At 62.2% G+C, this 18,224-nt stretch overlaps 35 non-coding genes across 35 annotated transcripts; all 35 read left to right on the top strand.

Annotated features, from left to right (window-relative positions):
* The first annotated feature begins 4,941 nt into the window (after nucleotides 1-4,941).
* Nucleotides 4,942-5,024, top strand: TRNAL-UAG. The gene has a single exon. It is a non-coding gene; the product is annotated as a tRNA-Leu (tRNA).
* Nucleotides 5,025-5,261: 237 nt separating this feature from the next.
* Nucleotides 5,262-5,344, top strand: TRNAL-AAG. Its single transcript has one exon. It is a non-coding gene; the product is annotated as a tRNA-Leu (tRNA).
* Nucleotides 5,345-5,517: 173 nt separating this feature from the next.
* Nucleotides 5,518-5,600, top strand: TRNAL-CAG. Its single transcript has one exon. It is a non-coding gene; the product is annotated as a tRNA-Leu (tRNA).
* A 72-nt stretch (nucleotides 5,601-5,672) lies between these two features.
* Nucleotides 5,673-5,755, top strand: TRNAL-UAG. Its single transcript has one exon. It is a non-coding gene; the product is annotated as a tRNA-Leu (tRNA).
* Nucleotides 5,756-6,388: 633 nt separating this feature from the next.
* Nucleotides 6,389-6,469, top strand: TRNAL-UAG. The gene has a single exon. It is a non-coding gene; the product is annotated as a tRNA-Leu (tRNA).
* A 229-nt stretch (nucleotides 6,470-6,698) lies between these two features.
* Nucleotides 6,699-6,781, top strand: TRNAL-AAG. Its single transcript has one exon. It is a non-coding gene; the product is annotated as a tRNA-Leu (tRNA).
* Nucleotides 6,782-6,950: 169 nt separating this feature from the next.
* Nucleotides 6,951-7,033, top strand: TRNAL-CAG. Its single transcript has one exon. It is a non-coding gene; the product is annotated as a tRNA-Leu (tRNA).
* A 72-nt stretch (nucleotides 7,034-7,105) lies between these two features.
* Nucleotides 7,106-7,179, top strand: TRNAL-UAG. The gene has a single exon. It is a non-coding gene; the product is annotated as a tRNA-Leu (tRNA).
* Nucleotides 7,180-7,412: 233 nt separating this feature from the next.
* Nucleotides 7,413-7,494, top strand: TRNAL-AAG. The gene has a single exon. It is a non-coding gene; the product is annotated as a tRNA-Leu (tRNA).
* Nucleotides 7,495-7,666: 172 nt separating this feature from the next.
* On the top strand, nucleotides 7,667-7,748 carry TRNAL-CAG. Its single transcript has one exon. It is a non-coding gene; the product is annotated as a tRNA-Leu (tRNA).
* A 71-nt stretch (nucleotides 7,749-7,819) lies between these two features.
* TRNAL-UAG lies at nucleotides 7,820-7,906 on the top strand. Its single transcript has one exon. It is a non-coding gene; the product is annotated as a tRNA-Leu (tRNA).
* A 231-nt stretch (nucleotides 7,907-8,137) lies between these two features.
* Nucleotides 8,138-8,219, top strand: TRNAL-AAG. The gene has a single exon. It is a non-coding gene; the product is annotated as a tRNA-Leu (tRNA).
* A 169-nt stretch (nucleotides 8,220-8,388) lies between these two features.
* On the top strand, nucleotides 8,389-8,469 carry TRNAL-CAG. The gene has a single exon. It is a non-coding gene; the product is annotated as a tRNA-Leu (tRNA).
* A 374-nt stretch (nucleotides 8,470-8,843) lies between these two features.
* On the top strand, nucleotides 8,844-8,923 carry TRNAL-AAG. Its single transcript has one exon. It is a non-coding gene; the product is annotated as a tRNA-Leu (tRNA).
* Nucleotides 8,924-9,550: 627 nt separating this feature from the next.
* TRNAL-AAG lies at nucleotides 9,551-9,633 on the top strand. Its single transcript has one exon. It is a non-coding gene; the product is annotated as a tRNA-Leu (tRNA).
* Nucleotides 9,634-10,265: 632 nt separating this feature from the next.
* Nucleotides 10,266-10,347, top strand: TRNAL-AAG. The gene has a single exon. It is a non-coding gene; the product is annotated as a tRNA-Leu (tRNA).
* Nucleotides 10,348-10,673: 326 nt separating this feature from the next.
* TRNAL-UAG lies at nucleotides 10,674-10,747 on the top strand. The gene has a single exon. It is a non-coding gene; the product is annotated as a tRNA-Leu (tRNA).
* A 228-nt stretch (nucleotides 10,748-10,975) lies between these two features.
* On the top strand, nucleotides 10,976-11,058 carry TRNAL-UAG. Its single transcript has one exon. It is a non-coding gene; the product is annotated as a tRNA-Leu (tRNA).
* A 630-nt stretch (nucleotides 11,059-11,688) lies between these two features.
* Nucleotides 11,689-11,766, top strand: TRNAL-AAG. Its single transcript has one exon. It is a non-coding gene; the product is annotated as a tRNA-Leu (tRNA).
* Nucleotides 11,767-11,934: 168 nt separating this feature from the next.
* TRNAL-CAG lies at nucleotides 11,935-12,016 on the top strand. Its single transcript has one exon. It is a non-coding gene; the product is annotated as a tRNA-Leu (tRNA).
* A 69-nt stretch (nucleotides 12,017-12,085) lies between these two features.
* Nucleotides 12,086-12,167, top strand: TRNAL-UAG. The gene has a single exon. It is a non-coding gene; the product is annotated as a tRNA-Leu (tRNA).
* Nucleotides 12,168-12,397: 230 nt separating this feature from the next.
* Nucleotides 12,398-12,480, top strand: TRNAL-AAG. The gene has a single exon. It is a non-coding gene; the product is annotated as a tRNA-Leu (tRNA).
* A 168-nt stretch (nucleotides 12,481-12,648) lies between these two features.
* On the top strand, nucleotides 12,649-12,729 carry TRNAL-CAG. The gene has a single exon. It is a non-coding gene; the product is annotated as a tRNA-Leu (tRNA).
* A 72-nt stretch (nucleotides 12,730-12,801) lies between these two features.
* Nucleotides 12,802-12,884, top strand: TRNAL-UAG. Its single transcript has one exon. It is a non-coding gene; the product is annotated as a tRNA-Leu (tRNA).
* A 226-nt stretch (nucleotides 12,885-13,110) lies between these two features.
* Nucleotides 13,111-13,190, top strand: TRNAL-AAG. Its single transcript has one exon. It is a non-coding gene; the product is annotated as a tRNA-Leu (tRNA).
* A 1,324-nt stretch (nucleotides 13,191-14,514) lies between these two features.
* On the top strand, nucleotides 14,515-14,597 carry TRNAL-AAG. The gene has a single exon. It is a non-coding gene; the product is annotated as a tRNA-Leu (tRNA).
* Nucleotides 14,598-14,915: 318 nt separating this feature from the next.
* On the top strand, nucleotides 14,916-14,998 carry TRNAL-UAG. Its single transcript has one exon. It is a non-coding gene; the product is annotated as a tRNA-Leu (tRNA).
* A 237-nt stretch (nucleotides 14,999-15,235) lies between these two features.
* Nucleotides 15,236-15,318, top strand: TRNAL-AAG. The gene has a single exon. It is a non-coding gene; the product is annotated as a tRNA-Leu (tRNA).
* Nucleotides 15,319-15,639: 321 nt separating this feature from the next.
* TRNAL-UAG lies at nucleotides 15,640-15,722 on the top strand. Its single transcript has one exon. It is a non-coding gene; the product is annotated as a tRNA-Leu (tRNA).
* Nucleotides 15,723-16,198: 476 nt separating this feature from the next.
* On the top strand, nucleotides 16,199-16,280 carry TRNAL-CAG. Its single transcript has one exon. It is a non-coding gene; the product is annotated as a tRNA-Leu (tRNA).
* A 379-nt stretch (nucleotides 16,281-16,659) lies between these two features.
* On the top strand, nucleotides 16,660-16,739 carry TRNAL-AAG. The gene has a single exon. It is a non-coding gene; the product is annotated as a tRNA-Leu (tRNA).
* A 628-nt stretch (nucleotides 16,740-17,367) lies between these two features.
* On the top strand, nucleotides 17,368-17,450 carry TRNAL-AAG. Its single transcript has one exon. It is a non-coding gene; the product is annotated as a tRNA-Leu (tRNA).
* Nucleotides 17,451-17,618: 168 nt separating this feature from the next.
* On the top strand, nucleotides 17,619-17,701 carry TRNAL-CAG. The gene has a single exon. It is a non-coding gene; the product is annotated as a tRNA-Leu (tRNA).
* A 71-nt stretch (nucleotides 17,702-17,772) lies between these two features.
* TRNAL-UAG lies at nucleotides 17,773-17,859 on the top strand. Its single transcript has one exon. It is a non-coding gene; the product is annotated as a tRNA-Leu (tRNA).
* A 233-nt stretch (nucleotides 17,860-18,092) lies between these two features.
* Nucleotides 18,093-18,175, top strand: TRNAL-AAG. Its single transcript has one exon. It is a non-coding gene; the product is annotated as a tRNA-Leu (tRNA).
* The last annotated feature ends 49 nt before the right edge of the window (nucleotides 18,176-18,224 follow it).

Here is an 18,224-nt window from a genome sequence, read left to right as displayed (position 1 = left end):
GTGACTGGGTAACAAAATGGCGAACGAAATTCAATGTTGATAAATGCAAAGCATTGGAAAACATAATCCCAACTATACATATAAAATGATGGGGTCTAAATTAGCTGTTAGCTAATCATTGTAGATAGTTGTCTCCTTAAAAAATCCACTCAATGTGCAGCAGCAGTCAAAAAAGCTAACAATGTTGGGAATCCTTAAAAAAGGGATAGATAAAAAGACAGAAAATAATATATTACCTCTCTGTAAATCCATGGTACGCCCACATCTTGAATACTGTGTGCAGATCTGGTCGCCCCATCAGAAAAAAGATATACTGGAATTGGAAAAGGTACAGAAAAGGGCAACAAAAATGATTAGGTGTATGGAACAGCTTCCATATGAGGAGAGATTGATAAGACTGAGACTTTTCAGCTCGGAAAAGAGACAACTGGGCGGGGGGAGAGGAGAGATATGATCGAGGTCTATAAAAGCATGTCTGATGTAGAGAAAGTGAATAAGGAAATGTATTTTACTCCTTCTCATAACACAAAAACTAGGGGTCACCAAATGAAATTAATAGGCAGCAGGTTTAAAACAAACAAAAGGAAATATTTCTTCACACAACACTCAGTCAACCTGTGGAACTTGTTACCAGAAGATGTTGTGAAGGACAAGACTATATCAGGGTTCAAGAAAGAACTAGATAAGTACATGGAAGATAGGTCCATCAACAGCTATTAACCAGGATGGACGGGGTGGTGTCTCTAAGCCTCTGTTTGCCAGAAGCTGGGAATGGGAGACAGGGAAAGGATCACTTGATGATTACCTGTTTTGTTCATTCCCTCTGGGGCACCTGGCACTGGCCACTGTCTGAAGACAGGATACTGGGCTAGATAGACCGTTGGTCTGACCCAGGATGACCGTTCCTATGTAGGAGCCTCCTCCACTACTTTACTGGAAGAAAGTCAATTCACGTTAGGACTGATAGATTCTGCTTCAAACCTGATTCTTAAACCATTGTAATTTGTAATTTTTGCCAGTAGGTGGCACAACATACCTAGTGGTTTACTGTAAAATAGATGAACTCTTTCAACAGAAATGTCTAGAATAAATTTTTTTTTATTGAACACCTGGCATGTAAGACAAGGTTAACTTAGTTTTTGTTTTAATTTACATTCCAAATATCTATGGCCTGTATGTACTTTGTAACACAACTGTATTTGAGCTTTATAATTTGTGTCACATTCCTTTACATGGAAAACTTATTACATATGAAACAGATGGGTTTCCTGCGTAATAAAAGGAGCAAAAAAAAGTGAAGCTGGGTGCTAAACATTTAGAGGGGAGACAGATCAGGAAGCTCTTACTTGGGCAATGTATTTGGACAATGACGATCATCAATATTAGTGATGTCATGCCTACAAAAGCAACACACATCAGGCAAGTTAAATACCAAGAATCATTAGTTACACGCCAGTTTTCTAGTTTTCCAGTTTTCCTAAATACATAAATATGCAATAATGGAGCAGCGCATACAACATAGCAGGCTATGGACCAAACCACATTGCTCTGCAATGAGCCACAGTTAGCCTTATCTCTCTGTTCCCCCCCCCCCAGTCAGTATTCTGGCCAAATAGATCAATTATATTGAAACACACTTTCTTTTTCTGGGTGGCTTTTCATATTCCAGTTCCCCTGTCACTTACTAAAGCGTAGGCAATAATTTTAAGAGCACAGGCCTAGGGACTGGCTGACCTGGTTTTACTCCTAACATACTCAGATGACTGAAAGCAAGTTTCTTAGCCCCTTCACACCTCAGTTTTCAAGCACTTGGAGATCACTGGAGGAAAAGTAAATTGTGATTCTTAGCACTGGGGTGAAGGAAAACCATACCTAAATTGTATAAAATAGACCAGCTCGCAGCCAGCTTAATTTTTACAATGGATATGTAGCCTGAGGAATATGCAAGCCACAGCAGATAATGATTCATCTTCATCAGGACAGCCTGGCTGAAATATTCACTGGGAACTATAGGTTTATGGGCTGCACTTCTGCACTAAAGATGCAGAAACTCCAGGCCATCTGGCAGACCTAAATTCCACCCAGGCTAGTAAGGTGTTCAGTCAATGTCTGCCTTGTAACCATGGGTATCTTGTGGCTGTGCAACTTGGTTCAGGACTCTGAACCCAACAGCTTACCAACACCCACAAGCCTCACCCTGGCTTTGCCCAACTTGGATACTCCTTGCAGGCTGACTGTAGAACACTTCCAGCCTGGAATTTGCCCCCAAATCCTCCTCCTGAAGGATCCCGTCATTCTCATAAAACAGAACATGACACAGGTAAGCAGAAAACACAACCTTGTCTTCTCCCCTAGAGCACTGCCCATGATTACTTGTTCCTCCCAAACACAGCTCCACCCTGTTCCTGAGTTAATTGTCTCTAGCCCAATAATTACCACCACCCAGCTCTCTGGGTAAGTGATTCCAGCTGAGCCTGAAGCCTTTTCTGAGCAGCAGCAATATCAGTGAGCAGGATGTTCCTGCTAGCAGCCTTCTGTCAAACCAAGCAAAACAGATAAAAGGTAGGGACGGTTACAAGCAAATAAAAGTGAAAACATGCATCTAAAAGACTAAAACTTAACCTAGCATGATACAGTCTCTATTCAAGATGGTTTCTTTCACCCACAGTCTCCTTTCCAGCTTTTTATTGGCCAGTCTGGGAAGGTTCCAACCTAGAAATCAAATTGCTTGGTTTTTTGTCCCCTTAAAGTGAAGGATCATGTGTGGATTTGCTCTCCCCCTTTTTATAGTTCAATGAAACTTGGAGATGTCTTCTTCTGAAGGGTGCTCCCAGATACAGTTCATTGGTGCATGCTCAGTAAAGGAGCCATAAGGTCTGGGGGATCTGGCTGCATGCTGGTTTCTCCCTCCATAATGGTTGCTACGATGCTACTTATCTCTTCTTGCAGCAACCCCCTCTACAAATGAGTAGCCCATCGAATTTGGGTCACACCCCCGGTTTGTGTCGGCCTCTTTGTCTGGAGAAAACTTGTTTATCAATTCCTTTTGTCATGCCTGGCTTAAACAGCTTTTAGTCACAGCCTTTAAAGCATAATATTAGTAAGTATCCAGGATGTCACATACAGCATGGTTACATTTCTTTTGCAATGATGTTATTGATCAGTGTCATTGGTTTTCAAATGATACCTCCCAAGGGTTTCCTAGGGAGGTGGTGGAATCTCCATCCTTAGAGGTTTTTAATGCCTGGCTTGACAAAGCCCTGTCTGGGATGATTTAGCTGGCATTGGTCCTGCTTTGACCAGGGGATTGGACTAGATGACCTCCTGAGGTGTCTTCCATTTGCAAGATTGTAAGGCATATTGTGCATGAAAAGCATTGCAGTATTGTGTTGGATGTGAATACAGAGGTGCCTAGGGTCACAGAGATATACCCAGGTAATCCTGGCAAGTGACCTGGACCCACACTCTGCCAAAGGAGACAAAACAACTCCAGGGCCGCTACCAGTCTAACCCAGCACTGGGGGGAAATTCCTGCCCGACCCCACAGAGGGCACTCAGACACTGAGCACATGAGCAAGAATCAGCCAGACAAGCGGCTGAGAGAGAGAGTGCTCAGTGCCAGCACATTAGAACATGTTAGAACATGAACCCATCTGTCCAATGTCCCAACTCTAGCCATAGCCATCACTGATGCCTTAGAGGAAAGAGAGAAATAAAAACCTCCCTGACCACATGGTGTGGGGTAGGACAGATACCTGCCTGTAACCTGCAGGTGGGCGGCTGAAAACCTGAGACACGAGCGTTTATGGCTGCTGAGCCCTGCCCCCTGCAAGCAGTCCCATCACACAATCACATTCATTTGTCTCCAACTCTCATTCAAAACTAAGTCGGTTGTTGACCCCTACAACTGCAGTCAGGATGCTGTTCTGGCATCTCGGTCCTCTGGTGAGCAGAAACAGTCATGTCACAGGTAGCTGCAATATGTATGTGGCCGGGCTACAGCCAGACATGATTGTCCTCTTTCGATAGCTCTTCACCTTCCTTGAGGTGTACCCCTTCATAGGAGCAATCATGCCCCTCTTGGGATTGTGTGTCCACAACAGATTACGTCACATGCTTCTGCTCTCCTCCTAGAGTCGAGGCCATCCATTCTCCACCTACTCAAGGAGCTACTCAGAGCACCTGATCCAGGTTACAATCAGCCATCTTGAGCACCGTGGGAGCTACGAACCCACTAGGGCCTTGGCTGGGATGGGCCACTGCCTGGGGCTGGCAGGTGCCACCTGCGGTGCCTTGGCCATAGCATACGGCTGTCCCTCTCGTTGGTGTCCTGTGTCCATGTGCTCCCCACTGGAACTCCCTCTGAAACTCCCCTGTTTGCAGCTCCTGTTCGCCAGCTCAGGACTTCGCCAACCACGTTCGATTATATACCAACCAACACAGAGAAGCCCCACCCCACACATGTGCAGGAACTGGTAACCATTAACACAGCTCATTCCAGGGAGGGTCAGGCCAAACACTAACATATACTACACATACCTGAACACACAGATCAGACACTGCCTTCTGCACTATATAAAACTCCAAAACACGGCATAACAACAAAAAGGAGAAGCATAAACATGCCTTCCACACACTATGCCTTGCCAAATTCCCTTTCTTGATGTAAGACCAAAAGAATGCCCTTATAAGGACTGAGAGATCCAAAGTGCTGTGAAGCAATTGCAATATTCCTCTAGAAATGTGGCTTCGAATCCCACCCCTGACAGTCCCTTCTCTGTCTGCGGTGGCGTGGCCCCGTGCGGTCGCCTCTTGTCGGCTGGGAGCCCAGGCCCCTTTTCTTGGCGCTAGGGAAGGGGCCGCGGGAGCGGGCCTCCGCTTGTGCTGCGCCCGAGCGTTGGCCTCTCGGCCGACAGCTACCGACGGGGCGTGCCGCAGGTCGTCAGGGTGGCCGAGCGGTCCAAGGCGCTGCGTTTAGGCCGCAGTCTCCTCCGGAGGCGTGGGTTCGAATCCCACTCCTGACAGCCGCTTGCTGGGCTTTTGTTTCCTTGGGGCTGGCTTCGGTTCTTTTGGGGCAGGCAGTTGCTGTTGAGCTCGTGAGAGGCGGAGTTCCCCGCTTCCTCCCCTGGGACTTCGGGGAAAAGGGGCGGCCAAGCTGGCCTGCGCCCCGTCGAAGCAAGACAGGGACTCGGGTGGGCGGCGTGCCCCAGCCGCCGCCGCGAGTGACGAGCAAGAGAGCGCCGGCAGCCCACCGCCCCTGCGTCAGGGTGGCCGAGCGGTCCAAGGCGCTGCGTTAAGGTCGCAGTCTCCCCCGTAGACGTGGGTTCGAATCCCACCCCTGACAGTCCCTTCTCTGTCTGCGGTGGCGTGGCCCCGTGCGGTCGCCTCTTGTCGGCTGGGAGCCCAGGCCCCTTTTCTTGGCGCTAGGGAAGGGGCCGCGGGAGCGGGCCTCCGCTTGTGCTGCGCCCGAGCGTTGGCCTCTCGGCCGACAGCTACCGACGGGGCGTGCCGCAGGTCGTCAGGGTGGCCGAGCGGTCTAAGGCGCTGCGTTCAGGTCGCAGTCTCCTCCGGAGGCGTGGGTTCGAATCCCACCCCTGACAAGCCCTCTCTTTCCAGCCCCTCGGGGGTGCTTTTCCTTCGACTCCCACCCAAAGGGGTCGCCTCCCAGCTTGGTCAGGGTGGCCGAGCGGTCCAAGGCGCTGCGTTTAGGCCGCAGTCTCCTCCGGAGGCGTGGGTTCGAATCCCACTCCTGACAGCCGCTTGCTGGGCTTTTGTTTCCTTGGGGCTGGCTTCGGTTCTTTTGGGGCAGGCAGTTGCTGTTGAGCTCGTGAGAGGCGGAGTTCCCCGCTTCCTCCCCTGGGACTTCGGGGAAAAGGGGCGGCCAAGCTGGCCTGCGCCCCGTCGAAGCAAGACAGGGACTCGGGTGGCGGCGTGCCCCAGCCGCCGCGAGTGACGAGCAAGAGAGCGCCCGCAGCCCACCGCCCCTGCGACAGGGGGGCCGCGCGGTCCCAGCCGCAGCCTCTTCCTCGCTGTCTCCCCCGGAGGCGTGGGTTCGAATCCCACCCCTGACAGTCCCTTCTCTGTCTGCGGTGGCGTGGCCCGCGCGGTCGCCTCTTGTCGGCTGGGAGCCCAGGCCCCTTTCTTGGCGCTAGGAAGGGGCCGCGGAGCGGGCCTCCGCTGTGCTGCGCTCGAGCGTTGGCCTCTCGGCCGACAGCTACCGACGGGCGTGCCGCAGGTCGCCAGGGTGGCCGAGCGGTCTAAGGCGCTGCTCAGGTCGCAGTCTCCTCCGAGGCGTGGGTTGAATCCACCCCTGACAAGCCCTCTCTTTCCAGCCCCTCGGGGGTGCTTTTCCTGCTACTCCCACCCAAAGGGGTCGCCTCCCCGCTGGGTCAGGGTGGCCGAGCGGTCCAAGGCGCTGCGTTTAGGCTGCAGTCTCCTCCGGGCGTGGGTTCGAATCCCACTCCTGACAGCCGCTTGCTGGGCTTTTTGTTTCCTTGGGGCTGGCTTCGGTTCTTTTGGGGCAGGCAGTTGCTGTTGAGCTCGTGAGAGGCGGAGTTCCCGCTTCCTCCCTGGGACTTCGGGGAAAGGCGGCTGCTGGCCTGCGCCCGTCAAGCAAGACAGGGACTCGGGTGGGCGGCGTGCCCCAGCCGCCGCCGCGAGTGACGAGCAAGAGAGCGCCGGCAGCCCACCGCCCCTGCGTCAGGGTGGCCGAGCGGTCCAAGGCGCTGCGTTAAGGTCGCAGTCTCCCCCGGAGGCGTGGGTTCGAATCCCACCCCTGACAGTCCCTTCTCTGTCTGCGGTGGCGTGGCCCAGTGCGGTCGCCTCGAGGCGGCTGGGAGCCCAGGCCCCTTTTCTTGGCGCTAGGAAGGGGCGCGGGAGCGGGCCTCCGCTTGTGCTGCGCTCGGCGTTGGCCTCTCGGCCGACAGCTACCGACGGGCGTGCCGCAGGTCGTCAGGGTGGCCGAGCGGTCTAAGGCGCTGCGTTCAGGTCGCAGTCTCCTCCGGAGGCGTGGGTTCGAATCCCACCCCTGACAAGCCCTCTCTTTCCAGCCCCTCGGGGGTGCTTTTCCTTCGACTCCCACCCAAAGGGGTCGCCTCCCAGCTTGGTCAGGGTGGCCGAGCGGTCCAAGGCGCTGCGTTTAGGCCGCAGTCTCCGTGGGTTCGAATCCCACTCCTGACAGCCGCTTGCTGGGCTTTTGTTTCCTTGGGGCTGGCTTCGGTTCTTTTGGGGCAGGCAGTTGCTGTTGAGCTCGTGAGAGGCGGAGTTCCCCGCTTCCTCCCCTGGGACTTCGGGGAAAAGGGGCGGCTGCTGGCCTGCGCCCGTCAAGCAAGACAGGGACTCGGGTGGGCGGCGTGCCCCAGCCGCCGCCGCGAGTGACGAGCAAGAGAGCGCCGGCAGCCCACCGCCCCTGCGTCAGGGTGGCCGAGCGGTCCAAGGCGCTGCGTTAAGGTCGCAGTCTCCCCCGGAGGCGTGGGTTCGAATCCCACCCTGACAGTCCCTTCTCTGTCTGCGGTGGCGTGGCCCGTGCGGTCGCCTCTTGTAGGATTTGAGCCCAGGCCCCTGTTCTTGGCGCTCGGGAAGGGGCCGCGGGAGCGGGCCTCCGCTTGTGCTGCGCCCGAGCGTTGGCCTCGCGGCCGACAGCTACCGACGGGGCGGGCCGCCGGTCGCCAGGGTGGCCGAGCGGTCTAAGGCGCTGCGCTCAGGTCGCAGTCTCCTCCGAGGCGTGGGTTCGAATCCCACCCCTGACAACCCCTCTCTTTCCAGCCCCTAGCGGGGGCATTTCCTACGACTCCCACCCAAAGGGGTCGCCTCCCAGCTTGGTCAGGTGGCCGAGCGGTCCAAGGCGCTGCGTTTAGGCCGCAGTCTCCTCCGGAGGCGTGGGTTCGAATCCCACTCCTGACAGCCGCTTGCTGGGCTTTTGTTTCCTTGGGGCTGGCTTCGGTTCTTTTGGGGCAGGCAGTTGCTGTTGAGCTCGTGAGAGGCGGAGTTCCCCGCTTCCTCCTGGGACTTCGGGGAAAAGGGGCGGCCAAGCTGGCCTGCGCCCCGTCGAAGCAAGACAGGGACTCGGGTGGGCGGCGTGCCCCAGCCGCCGCCGCGAGTGACGAGCAAGAGAGCGCCGGCAGCCCACCGCCCCTGCGTCAGGGTGGCCGAGCGGTCCAAGGCGCTGCGTTAAGGTCGCAGTCTCCCCCGGAGGCGTGGGTTCGAATCCCACCCTGACAGTCCCTTCTCTGTCTGCGGTGGCGTGGCCCGGCGGTCGCCTCTTGTCGGCTGGGAGCCCAGGCCCCTTTCTTGGCGCTAGGGAAGGGGCGCGGGAGCGGGCCTCCGCTTGTGCTGCGCCCGAAGCGTTGGCCTCTCGGCCGACAGCTACCGACGGGCGTGCCGCAGGTCGCCAGGGTGGCCGAGCGGTCTAAGGCGCTGCGCTCAGGTCGCAGTCTCCTCCGAGGCGTGGGTTCGAATCCCACCCTGACAAGCCCTCTCTTTCCAGCCCCTCGGGGTGCTTTTCCTTCGACTCCCACCCAAAGGCCCCTCCCAGCTTGGTCAGGTGGCCGAGCGGTCCAAGGCGCTGCGTTTAGGCCGCAGTCTCCTCCGAGGCGTGGGTTGAATCCCACTCCTGACAGCCGCTTGCTGGGCTTTTGTTTCCTTGGGGCTGGCTTCGGTTCTTTTGGGGCAGGCAGTTGCTGTTGAGCTCGTGAGAGGCGGAGTTCCCGCTTCCTCCTGGGACTTCGGGAAAAGGCGGCTGCTGGCCTGCGCCCGTCGGCAAGACAGGGACTCGGGTGGGCGGCGTGCCCCAGCCGCGCCCGCGAGTGACGAGCAAGAGAGCGCCGGCAGCCCACCGCCCCTGCGCCAGGGTGGCCGAGCGGTCCAAGGCGCTGCGTTAAGGTCGCAGTCTCCCGAGGCGTGGGTTCGAATCCCACCCCTGACAGTCCCTTCTCTGTCTGCGGTGGCGTGGCCCGCGCGGTCGCCTCTTGTCGGCTGGGAGCCCAGGCCCCTTTCTTGGCGCTAGGGAAGGGGCGCGGAGCGGGCCTCCGCTTGTGCTGCGCCCGAGCGTTGGCCTCTCGGCCGACAGCTACCGACGGGCGTGCCGCAGGTCGCCAGGGTGGCCGAGCGGTCTAAGGCGCCATGCTCAGGTCGCAGTCTCCTCCGAGGCGTGGGTTCGAATCCCACCCCTGACAAGCCCTCTCTTTCCAGCCCCTCGGGTGCTTTTCCTTCGACTCCCACCCAAAGGGGCCTCCCAGCTTGGTCAGGTGGCCGAGCGGTCCAAGGCGCTGCGCTTAGGCCGCAGTCTCCTCCGAGGCGTGGGTTCGAATCCATCTCCTGACCGCCGCTTGCTGGGCTATTGTATCCTTGGGGCTGTCTTCGGTTCTGTTGGGCAGGCAGTTGCTGTTGAGCTCGTGAGAGGCGGAGTTCCCCGCTTCCTCCCCTGGGACTTCGGGAAAAGGCGGCTGCTGGCCTGCGCCCGTCAAGCAAGACAGGGACTCGGGTGGGCGGCGTGCCCCAGCCGCCGCCGCGAGTGACGAGCAAGAGAGCGCCGGCAGCCCACCGCCCCTGCGTCAGGGTGGCCGAGCGGTCCAAGGCGCTGCGTTAAGGTCGCAGTCTCCCCCGGAGGCGTGGGTTCGAATCCCACCCCTGACAGTCCCTTCTCTGTCTGCGGTGGCGTGGCCCGCGCGGTCGCCTCTTGTCGGCTGGGAGCCCAGGCCCCTTTTCTTGGCGCTAGGAAGGGGCGCGGAGCGGGCCTCCGCTTGTGCTGCGCTCGAGCGTTGGCCTCTCGGCCGACAGCTACCGACGGGCGTGCCGCAGGTCGCCAGGGTGGCCGAGCGGTCTAAGGCGCTGCTCAGGTCGCAGTCTCCTCCGAGGCGTGGGTTCGAATCCCACCCTGACAAGCCCTCTCTTTCCAGCCCCTCGGGGTGCTTTTCCTTCGACTCCCACCCAAAGGGGCCCCTCCCAGCTTGGTCAGGTGGCCGAGCGGTCCAAGGCGCTGCGCTTAGGCCGCAGTCTCCTCCGGGCGTGGGTTCGAATCCCACTCCTGACAGCCGCTTGCTGGGCTTTTGTTTCCTTGGGGCTGGCTTCGGTTCTTTTGGGGCAGGCAGTTGCTGTTGAGCTCGTGAGAGGCGGAGTTCCCCGCTTCCTCCCCTGGGACTTCGGGGAAAAGGGGCGGCTGCTGGCCTGCGCCCCGTCGAAGCAAGACAGGGACTCGGGTGGGCGGCGTGCCCCAGCCGCCGCCGCGAGTGACGAGCAAGAGAGCGCCGGCAGCCCACCGCCCCTGCGTCAGGGTGGCCGAGCGGTCCAAGGCGCTGCGTTAAGGTCGCAGTCTCCCCCGGAGGCGTGGGTTCGAATCCCACCCTGACAGTCCCTTCTCTGTCTGCGGTGGCGTGGCCCGTGCGGTCGCCTCTTGTCGGCTGGGAGCCCAGGCCCCTTTTCTTGGCGCTAGGGAAGGGGCCGCGGGAGCGGGCCTCCGCTTGTGCTGCGCCCGAGCGTTGGCCTCTCGGCCGACAGCTACCGACGGGGCGTGCCGCAGGTCGTCAGGGTGGCCGAGCGGTCTAAGGCGCCATGCTCAGGTCGCAGTCTCCTCCGAGCCGTGGGTTCGAATCCCACCCCTGACAAGCCCTCTCTTTCCAGCCCCTCGGGGGTGCTTTTCCTTCGACTCCCACCCAAAGGGGCCCCCTCCCAGCTTGGTCAGGGTGGCCGAGCGGTCCAAGGCGCTGCGTTTAGGCCGCAGTCTCCGTGGGTTCGAATCCCACTCCTGACAGCCGCTTGCTGGGCTTTTGTTTCCTTGGGGCTGGCTTCGGTTCTTTTGGGGCAGGCAGTTGCTGTTGAGCTCGTGAGAGGCGGAGTTCCCCGCTTCCTCCCCTGGGACTTCGGGGAAAAGGGGCGGCTGGCCTGCGCCCGTCGGCAAGACAGGGACTCGGGTGGGCGGCGTGCCCCAGCCGCCGCGCGAGTGACGAGCAAGAGAGCGCCGGCAGCCCACCGCCCCTGCGCCAGGGGGGCCGAGCGGTCCACGGCGCTGCGCTTAGGCCGCAGTCTCCTCCGGAGGCGTGGGTTCGAATCCCACCCCTGACAGTCCCTTCTCTGTCTGCGGTGGCGTGGCCCCGTGCGGTCGCCTCTTGTCGGCTGGGAGCCCAGGCCCCTTTTCTTGGCGCTAGGGAAGGGGCCGCGGGAGCGGGCCTCCGCTTGTGCTGCGCCCGAGCGTTGGCCTCTCGGCCGACAGCTACCGACGGGGCGTGCCGCAGGTCGTCAGGGTGGCCGAGCGGTCTAAGGCGCTGCTCAGGTCGCAGTCTCCTCCGAGGCGTGGGTTCGAATCCCACCCTGACAAGCCCTCTCTTTCCAGCCCCTCGGGGTGCTTTTCCTTCGACTCCCACCCAAAGGGGCCCCCTCCCAGCTTGGTCAGGTGGCCGAGCGGTCCAAGGCGCTGCGCTTAGGCCGCAGTCTCCTCCGGGCGTGGGTTCGAATCCCACTCCTGACAGCCGCTTGCTGGTCTTTTGTTTCCTTGGGGCTTTCTTCGGTTCTTTTGGGGCAGGCAGTTGCTGTTGAGCTCGTGAGAGGCGGAGTTCCCGCTTCCTCCTGGGACTTCGGGAAAAGGCGGCTGCTGGCCTGCGCCCGTCAAGCAAGACAGGGACTCGGGTGGGCGGCGTGCCCCAGCCGCCGCCGCGAGTGACGAGCAAGAGAGCGCCGGCAGCCCACCGCCCCTGCGCCAGGGTGGCCGAGCGGTCCAAGGCGCTGCGTTAAGGTCGCAGTCTCCCGGGCGTGGGTTCGAATCCCACCCTGACAGTCCCTTCTCTGTCTGCGGTGGCGTGGCCCGCGCGGTCGCCTCTTGTCGGCTGGGAGCCCAGGCCCCTTTCTTGGCGCTAGGAAGGGGCGCGGGAGCGGGCCTCCGCTTGTGCTGCGCCCGAGCGTTGGCCTCTCGGCCGACAGCTACCGACGGGCGTGCCGCAGGTCGCCAGGGTGGCCGAGCGGTCTAAGGCGCTGCGCTCAGGTCGCAGTCTCCTCCGAGGCGTGGGTTCGAATCCCACCCCTGACAAGCCCTCTCTTTCCAGCCCCTCGGGGGGCTTTTCCTTCGACTCCCACCCAAAGGGGCCCTCCCAGCTTGGTCAGGTGGCCGAGCGGTCCAAGGCGCTGCGTTTAGGCCGCAGTCTCCTCCGGAGGCGTGGGTTCGAATCCCACACCTGACAGACGCTTGATGGTCTTGTGTTTCCTTGCCCCTGGCTGCGGTAATTTTTGGGCAGGCAGAAGCTGTTGAGATCCTGAGAGGAGGAGTTCCCCGCGTCCTCCGCTGGGACGTCGGGGAAAGGCGGCTGCTGGCCTGCGCCCGTCGAAGCAAGACAGGGACTCGGGTGGGCGGCGTGCCCCAGCCGCCGCCGCGAGTGACGAGCAAGAGAGCGCCGCAGCCCACCGCCCCTGCGGCAGGGGGGCCGAGCGGTCCAAGGCGCTGCGTTAAGGTCGCAGTCTCCCCCGGAGGCGTGGGTTCGAATCCCACCCCTGACAGTCCCTTCTCTGTCTGCGGTGGCGTGGCCCCGTGCGGTCGCCTCTTGTCGGCTGGGAGCCCAGGCCCCTTTTCTTGGCGCTAGGAAGGGGCGCGGAGCGGGCCTCCGCTTGTGCTGCGCCCAGCGTTGGCCTCTCGGCCGACAGCTACCGACGGGCGTGCCGCAGGTCGCCAGGGTGGCCGAGCGGTCTAAGGCGCTGCTCAGGTCGCAGTCTCCTCCGGAGGCGTGGGTTCGAATCCCACCCCTGACAAGCCCTCTCTTTCCAGCCCCTCGGGGGTGCTTTTCCTTCGACTCCCACCCAAAGGGGCCCCCTCCCAGCTTGGTCAGGGTGGCCGAGCGGTCCAAGGCGCTGCGTTTAGGCCGCAGTCTCCTCCGGAGGCGTGGGTTCGAATCCCACTCCTGACAGCCGCTTGCTGGGCTTTTGTTTCCTTGGGGCTGGCTTGGTTCTTTTGGGGCAGGCAGTTGCTGTTGAGCTCGTGAGAGGCGGAGTTCCCGCTTCCTCCTGGGACTTCGGGAAAAGGCGGCTGCTGGCCTGCGCCCGTCGAAGCAAGACAGGGACTCGGGTGGGCGGCGTGCCCCAGCCGCCGCCGCGAGTGACGAGCAAGAGAGCGCGGCAGCCCACCGCCCCTGCGCCAGGGTGGCCGAGCGGTCCAAGGCGCTGCGTTAAGGTCGCAGTCTCCCGGAGGCGTGGGTTCGAATCCCACCCTGACAGTCCCTTCTCTGTCTGCGGTGGCGTGGCCCGTGCGGTCGCCTCTTGTCGGCTGGGAGCCCAGGCCCCTTTTCTTGGCGCTAGGGAAGGGGCGCGGGAGCGGGCCTCCGCTTGTGCTGCGCCCGAAGCGTTGGCCTCTCGGCCGACAGCTACCGACGGGCGTGCCGCAGGTCGCCAGGGTGGCCGAGCGGTCTAAGGCGCTGCTCAGGTCGCAGTCTCCTCCGAGGCGTGGGTTCGAATCCCACCCTGACAAGCCCTCTCTTTCCAGCCCCTCGGGTGCTTTTCCTTCGACTCCCACCCAAAGGGGCCCCCTCCCAGCTTGGTCAGGTGGCCGAGCGGTCCAAGGCGCTGCGTTTAGGCCGCAGTCTCCTCCGTGGGTTGAATCCCACTCCTGACAGCCGCTTGCTGGGCTTTTGTTTCCTTGGGGCTGGCTTCGGTTCTTTTGGGGCAGGCAGTTGCTGTTGAGCTCGTGAGAGGCGGAGTTCCCGCTTCCTCCTGGGACTTCGGGAAAAGGCGGCCAAGCTGGCCTGCGCCCGTCAAGCAAGACAGGGACTCGGGTGGCGGCGTGCCCCAGCCGCCGCCGCGAGTGACGAGCAAGAGAGCGCCGCAGCCCACCGCCCCTGCGCCAGGGTGGCCGAGCGGTCCAAGGCGCTGCGTTAAGGACGCAGTCTCCCGGAGGCGTGGGTTGAATCCCACCCTGACAGTCCCTTCTCTGTCTGCGGTGGCGTGGCCCGTGCGGTCGCCTCTTGTCGGCTGGGAGCCCAGGCCCCTTTTCTTGGCGCTAGGAAGGGGCGCGGAGCGGGCCTCCGCTTGTGCTGCGCCCGAGCGTTGGCCTCTCGGCCGACAGCTACCGACGGGCGTGCCGCAGGTCGCCAGGGTGGCCGAGCGGTCTAAGGCGCTGCTCAGGTCGCAGTCTCCTCCGGAGGCGTGGGTTCGAATCCCACCCTGACAAGCCCTCTCTTTCCAGCCCCTCGGGGTGCTTTTCCTTCGACTCCCACCCAAAGGGCCCCTCCCAGCTTGGTCAGGTGGCCGAGCGGTCCAAGGCGCTGCGTTTAGGCCGCAGTCTCCGTGGGTTCGAATCCCACTCCTGACAGCCGCTTGCTGGGCTTTTGTTTCCTTGGGGCTGGCTTCGGTTCTTTTGGGGCAGGCAGTTGCTGTTGAGCTCGTGAGAGGCGGAGTTCCCCGCTTCCTCCCTGGGACTTCGGGAAAAGGCGGCCAAGCTGGCCTGCGCCCCGTCGAAGCAAGACAGGGACTCGGGTGGGCGGCGTGCCCCAGCCGCCGCCGCGAGTGACGAGCAAGAGAGCGCCGGCAGCCCACCGCCCCTGCGTCAGGGTGGCCGAGCGGTCCAAGGCGCTGCGTTAAGGTCGCAGTCTCCACCGGAGGCGTGGGTTCGAATCCCACACCTGACAGGCCCTTCAATGTCTGCGGTGGCGTGGCCCGCGCGGTCGCCTCTTGTCGGCTGGGAGCCCAGGCCCCTTTTCTTGGCGCTAGGGAAGGGGCGCGGGAGCGCCTCCGCTTGTGCTGCGCCCGAGCGTTGGCCTCTCGGCCGACAGCTACCGACGGGCGTGCCGCAGGTCGCCAGGGTGGCCGAGCGGTCTAAGGCGCCATGCTCAGGTCGCAGTCTCCTCCGGAGGCGTGGGTTGAATCCCACCCTGACAAGCCCTCTCTTTCCAGCCCCTCGGGGTGCTTTTCCTTCGACTCCCACCCAAAGGGCCCCTCCCAGCTTGGTCAGGGTGGCCGAGCGGTCCAAGGCGCTGCGTTTAGGCCGCAGTCTCCTCCGGAGGCGTGGGTTCGAATCCCACTCCTGACAGCCGCTTGCTGGGCTTTTGTTTCCTTGGGGCTGGCTTCGGTTCTTTTGGGGCAGGCAGTTGCTGTTGAGCTCGTGAGAGGCGGAGTTCCCCGCTTCCTCCCCTGGGACTTCGGGGAAAAGGGGCGGCCAAGCTGGCCTGCGCCCCGTCGAAGCAAGACAGGGACTCGGGTGGGCGGCGTGCCCCAGCCGCCGCCGCGAGTGACGAGCAAGAGAGCGCCGGCAGCCCACCGCCCCTGCGTCAGGGTGGCCGAGCGGTCCAAGGCGCTGCGTTAAGGTCGCAGTCTCCCCCGGAGGCGTGGGTTCGAATCCCACCCCTGACAGTCCCTTCTCTGTCTGCGGTGGCGTGGCCCCGTGCGGTCGCCTCTTGTCGGCTGGGAGCCCAGGCCCCTTTTCTTGGCGCTAGGGAAGGGGCCGCGGGAGCGGGCCTCCGCTTGTGCTGCGCCCAAGCGTTGGCCTCTCGGCCGACAGCTACCGACGGGCGTGCCGCAGGTCGCCAGGGTGGCCGAGCGGTCTAAGGCGCTGCTCAGGTCGCAGTCTCCTCCGAGGCGTGGGTTGAATCCCACCCCTGACAAGCCTCTCTTTCCAGCCCCTCGGGGTGCTTTTCCTTCGACTCCCTCCCAACGGGGTGCTGTCCCAGCTTGGTCAGGGTGGCCGAGCGGTCCAAGGCGCTGCGTTTAGGCCGCAGTCTCCTCCGGAGGCGTGGGTTCGAATCCCACTCCTGACAGCCGCTTGCTGGGCTTTTGTTTCCTTGGGGCTGGCTTCGGTTCTTTTGGGGCAGGCAGTTGCTGTTGAGCTCGTGAGGCGGAGTTCCCGCTTCCTCCCTGGGACTTCGGGGAAAAGGCGGCCAAGCTGGCCTGCGCCCGTCGAAGCAAGACAGGGACTCGGGTGGGCGGCGTGCCCCAGCCGCGCCCGCGAGTGACGAGCAAGAGAGCCCGGCAGCCCACCGCCCCTGCGCCAGGGTGGCCGAGCGGTCCAAGGCGCTGCGTTAAGGTCGCAGTCTCCCGAGGCGTGGGTTCGAATCCACCCCTGACAGTCCCTTCTCTGTCTGCGGTGGCGTGGCCCGTCGCGGTCGCCTCTTGTCGGCTGGGAGCCCAGGCCCCTTTTCTTGGCGCTAGGAAGGGGCGCGGAGCGGGCCTCCGCTTGTGCTGCGCCCAGCGTTGGCCTCTCGGCCGACAGCTACCGACGGGCGTGCCGCAGGTCGCCAGGGTGGCCGAGCGGTCTAAGGCGCTGCGCTCAGGTCGCAGTCTCCTCCGGAGGCGTGGGTTCGAATCCACCCCTGACAAGCCCTCTCTTTCCAGCCCCTCGGGGTGCTTTTCCTTCGACTCCCACCCAAAGGGCCCCCTCCCAGCTTGGTCAGGTGGCCGAGCGGTCCAAGGCGCTGCGTTTAGGCCGCAGTCTCCTCCGGGCGTGGGTTCGAATCCCACTCCTGACAGCCGCTTGCTGGGCTTTTGTTTCCTTGGGGCTGGCTTCGGTTCTTTTGGGGCAGGCAGTTGCTGTTGAGCTCGTGAGAGGCGGAGTTCCCGCTTCCTCCTGGGACTTCGGGAAAAGGCGGCCAAGCTGGCCTGCGCCCGTCGAAGCAAGACAGGGACTCGGGTGGGCGGCGTGCCCCAGCCGCGCCGCGAGTGACGAGCAAGAGAGCGCCGGCAGCCCACCGCCCCTGCGCCAGGGTGGCCGAGCGGTCCAAGGCGCTGCGTTAAGGTCGCAGTCTCCCGGAGGCGTGGGTTCGAATCCCACCCTGACAGTCCCTTCTCTGTCTGCGGTGGCGTGGCCCGGCGGTCGCCTCTTGTCGGCTGGGAGCCCAGGCCCCTTTTCTTGGCGCTAGGGAAGGGGCCGCGGAGCGGGCCTCCGCTTGTGCTGCGCCCGGCGTTGGCCTCTCGGCCGACAGCTACCGACGGGCGTGCCGCAGGTCGCCAGGGTGGCCGAGCGGTCTAAGGCGCTGCTCAGGTCGCAGTCTCCTCCGGAGGCGTGGGTTGAATCCCACCCCTGACAAGCCCTCTCTTTCCAGCCCCTCGGGGTGCTTTTCCTTCGACTCCCACCCAAAGGGCCCCCTCCCAGCTTGGTCAGGTGGCCGAGCGGTCCAAGGCGCTGCGTTTAGGCCGCAGTCTCCTCCGAGGCGTGGGTTGAATCCCACTCCTGACAGCCGCTTGCTGGGCTTTTGTTTCCTTGGGGCTGGCTTCGGTTCTTTTGGGGCAGGCGGTTGCTGTTGAGCTCGTGAGAGGCGGAGTTCCCGCTTCCTCCCTGGGACTTCGGGAAAAGGCGGCCAAGCTGGCCTGCGCCCGTCGAAGCAAGACAGGGACTCGGGTGGGCGGCGTGCCCCAGCCGCGCCGCGAGTGACGAGCAAGAGAGCGCCGGCAGCCCACCGCCCCTGCGTCAGGGTGGCCGAGCGGTCCAAGGCGCTGCGTTAAGGTCGCAGTCTCCCCCGGAGGCGTGGGTTCGAATCCCACTCCTGACAGACCCTTCGATGTCTGCGGTGGCGTGGCCCCGCGGTCGCCTCTTGTCGGCTGGGAGCCCAGGCCCCTTTTCTTGGCGCTAGGAAGGGGCGCGGGAGCGGGCCTCCGCTTGTGCTGCGCCCGGCGTTGGCCTCTCGGCCGACAGCTACCGACGGGGCGTGCCGCAGGTCGTCAGGGTGGCCGAGCGGTCTAAGGCGCTGCGTTCAGGTCGCAGTCTCCTCCGGAGGCGTGGGTTCGAATCCCACCCCTGACAAGCCCTCTCTTTCCAGCCCCTCGGGGGTGCTTTTCCTTCGACTCCCACCCCAAGGGGTCCCCTCCCCGCTTGGTCAGGTGGCCGAGCGGTCCAAGGCGCTGCGTTTAGGCCGCAGTCTCCTCCGGAGGCGTGGGTTCGAATCCCACTCCTGACAGCCGCTTGCTGGGCTTTTGTTTCCTTGGGGCTGGCTTCGGTTCTTTTGGGGCAGGCAGTTGCTGTTGAGCTCGTGAGAGGCGGAGTTCCCCGCTTCCTCCCCTGGGACTTCGGGGAAAAGGGGCGGCCAAGCTGGCCTGCGCCCCGTCGAAGCAAGACAGGGACTCGGGTGGGCGGCGTGCCCCAGCCGCCGCCGCGAGTGACGAGCAAGAGAGCGCCGGCAGCCCACCGCCCCTGCGTCAGGGTGGCCGAGCGGTCCAAGGCGCTGCGTTAAGGTCGCAGTCTCCCCCGGAGGCGTGGGTTCGAATCCCACCCCTGACAGTCCCTTCTCTGTCTGCGGTGGCGTGGCCCCGTGCGGTCGCCTCTTGTC

The sequence above is a fragment of the Mauremys reevesii genome, linkage group 3 (assembly GCF_016161935.1).
Source record: "Mauremys reevesii isolate NIE-2019 linkage group 3, ASM1616193v1, whole genome shotgun sequence".
Lineage (NCBI taxonomy): Eukaryota > Metazoa > Chordata > Testudines > Geoemydidae > Mauremys > Mauremys reevesii.
Note: the sequence above shows the minus strand (reverse complement) of the source record. Positions and strands in the feature narration are given on the sequence as shown.